We start from the raw sequence: 3,829 nt of genomic DNA, 5'->3' as shown, positions 1-3,829 counted from the left end.
CAGGCCTTATATGCTTGACCTTCACCTATTGACAACATAGGCAACGGGCCACAAAATTTGCTACATCTCGCCTCATACCACCTCACCAATAGTGCTATCTCAAATCATGATACATCTTAGTCACACCTGGATGGATGGAATATCTTGAACAATAGGCCTCCTCCAAGATCAACCCAATCCAATCACCCATTCTCGGCATACAAACTCGCCCCCAATCCTCAAAAATCCATTTGAATCAAGTGGGTCTTTCTTAGACTTCCCACTCAACACCTTATCTTGAATCAACCTTAATCCAACATCATCAAACTGATCAATTTAAATCAGCTCCATCAAAGAAGATCTAGCCTCCACAAATGCCAAAATATGCCCAGGTGTCAAAATATTAAGCCTAACTATCTATTTAGATAAAGACTGAACCTCTAAGGCCAATGGTCTCTCCTGGGTCAAAAGATGCGCTAAGATAGACTTTCTAATCGAATTTTAACTCAAGGCATCCACAACCACATTAGCCTTGCCCGAATGATAGAGAATAGTCAAGTCATAATCCTTAAGCAACTCAAGCCAACAACGCTGTCTCATATTAAGATCTCACTGGGTGAAGAAGTACTAAAGGCTACGATGATCTGAGAAGATCTCACAATGGACTCCATACAAGTAGTGCCTCCACAACTTCAAGGTAAACACGACTGTACACAACTCCAACTCATGGGTAGGATAATTCCTCTCATGAGGCTTTAACTCGTAAGATGCATAAAAAATTACCTTGCTTTCCCTTATCAACATAACAGTTGACCCAATACCTGAAGCATCACAAAAGATGGTAAAACCCACGCCCTCCCTGGGCAAAGTCAAGATAGAAGCTGAAGCCAACAAATCCTTAAGCTTCTTAAAGCTTGCCTCACAAGCATTAGACCACTAATGGAAAATCTTCTTCTGAGTCAACTTGGTCAATTGAGCTACAATGGATAAAAAATCCCCAATAAAATGTCGATAATAACTTACCAAGCCAAAAAAACTCTGAATCTCAGTGGGATATGTAGGTCTAGCCCAATCATGAATCTTCATAATGCTTAACTTACCCGTCAATTTAAGTGCAAGGCAGTCGTTATCAATATATTTACCCAACTAAGAGTCGGGGTCAAATCCACGAGGAACAATGTGAGTGGCGATGGAGTAAATTCAAAATAAAAGTAGCTTGTTAGGTTCAAACCTATGGTACAAAATGGTTTGGTGGGTTTTCAATATTGTCTAATGTAAAGGCAATTCTTGGGCTTCTAAGGGACTAATTCGAGATTAAGAATAACTAGAGTATAATCAATAGAAATAAGTCATGGGACTATGCTTTTCTTGGGGAAAGTTATGCATGGGAACATGATAATTTAATGCAAATTCTAATCGTTGATGAAGTGGTGGGCTAGGTTTAAAGTCCTTAAAGCTAGTTCTTCAACAAAACCTCAAAGATATCACTCATTGACCCTTTCGAGTACCTAACGAGTGTAACAATTAAAGCCATCCAACACCTCAATTGGGTGTTCCTATTTCTAGGATAACACCCATGGTATAGTCAACCTCCTAATCACCCTTATGTCTAAGATGGTGAAAAATTGGCAAGACATACCCATTAATTGTCTACCATTGCTTTGGTTTCCATATCCCTTTTTTGAGGATGAGGTGGGTTCCTAAAGTTCACTTGAAACCCCTCTTTCAAAGATAGCTTGAGCTTTTAAGATCTTGGGATTTTCATCCATCAAACCCATTTGAGCATTTGAGACTTTCACCCACAAATCTCAACCAATTTAATCAAGAAATAATAAAATCCATCATCAACAAACTAAAATATACACAAATATATCACAACTCAAGCACAATTGAATCCTATTCTAGCATAATCCCAAGAGGTACATCTAGTAAATCATAATGATACTAAATAAAAAATAAACCAATATTTCCATCAAAGTTATACATAAGAAAATAAATAGAGGGCAAACCACACTTGGCAAACCACACTTTAGAATCCAATGAATCTTCAATGGGTGATGCCAAATCTATACTTCGGAGTTCCTCTAATTAATTCTTGTCTCAAATTAGTGTAAATTTTAGCTCCAAGCCCCAAGAAATTACAAAAATCCTAAACTAAGGATAGGATAGTATGTAAGATAAAAGATTATGTAAAAAAAGAACTAAAACCCCCTATTTATGCCCTAATTCCATATTTGTAAAATATTACAAAAATGCCCTTGAAATATTTCTGCTCGACCGTGATAGCCATCTTTGGACCATGATCGCAACACCGTGATCGCAGTAGTAATATCACTATCGCACTCCACTTGACTTATTGATTGATCCTGATCGCGACCCTCAGGCCACAATCGTGGTAACTGACGACCGACTCCTAGACCTACAATTTCAGCTTTTGTTCTTTTTGCTCACATTTCTTCTCTTTCACCTTTTCCTTAGCTCATTTTTATTAAGTTCTTTGCTAATCTTCTCATTTCACTTTTACCTATACAAATGATCATTTAATTAAGAAATTAACAACAAATCAATGAAAAAGCATGATAGTTTAGGTTAAAAAATGCTAGTAAGTTGTCAAATTAGCGATTTATCAACACCCCCAAACTTAAACTATTGTTTGTCCTCAGGAAACCAAGAATAATTTAACAAGATAGGTTACTTAACTCAATTCCACCCAAAAGAAAAATTAAACCAAAGGACTAAGTTAACAAAGCTCTATAAAGACTTTCCAAACATGTCATGACAACAAGTGAAACAAAATTTTTTCAACAAGCACATATTATGAAAAAAAGATGTAATTTTGTATCAAATGAATATTCCAAATCAACAAAGCATCTTAAGAGGAAACACAAAATCTTCAAAAATTTTCTCAATCTTCACAATGCAACTTACTTAACCCATTTACCTAAATCGAGAGTAAGACATCACCCTCTACCCCAAAGTATCGATGCCACTCACAAATGAGAGTTAGATCTAAACACACAAAAGACATTAAAATTTCAAAAGAAGCTCAAATAATAAAAGAATTCACACTCACTATGACAGCGCCCAAGCGCACACGTAAGTGTACGCGGTCTTGTCAAGTAGTAAAGTGGCTTTCAAGAAGCCAAGTATCGACCCCACAGAGACTTGATTCATTAATGATTTGATTCTAGTTTACAGTTTAGATTAATTTAGTGCGAGAGTAACCGCAAAAGAGCTTGGAAATTTTTAGAAAATAGAAAAGTAAACAATTCAAAAAGTAAAGATCTTGAGACAATCAAATAAGACAAAACCTAGGGTTGAACCACTTTGAACAATCATATTACGTTATTGAATTTCATTCGTTAAATTATTTATCTTGGTTGTTGATTCATAGGGTTTATTGCATGATTATGGTTTCCCAACCTCTAATCCTTTACCTAAGTTGAACGTTATAACTACATCGTTGAGCGGGGAACACTTAAAACACCATATAATCCAACAAGTTAGACTAGTTAAGCAACTAGCTCAAGCTAGAAAGACTAGTTTTCTCTATTGAACTCTAATTGACTCTATTAAGTACAAACTTGTTAGAAAACACTTGTAACCATTGTAAACACATGATTTAACACTTTGATATGCATTTATCTCATTATCAATCAATATAGCATAGAATAATCCTCAAACCAAGGCTAAAACGACTAGAATAGTGACAATAAAATGCATAAATACACCTAACATCACCACCCCACACTTAAAGCCTTGTTTGTACTCAAAAAACTCTTAACTATAGTCATTATCAACTAAGGAGACTCTACACTTCTACTAAATGCAAGACACTCAAGCTAGTACT

The sequence above is a fragment of the Capsicum annuum genome, chromosome 6 (assembly GCF_002878395.1).
Source record: "Capsicum annuum cultivar UCD-10X-F1 chromosome 6, UCD10Xv1.1, whole genome shotgun sequence".
Classification (NCBI taxonomy): domain Eukaryota; kingdom Viridiplantae; phylum Streptophyta; class Magnoliopsida; order Solanales; family Solanaceae; genus Capsicum; species Capsicum annuum.
This window is presented reverse-complemented; position numbering follows the sequence as displayed.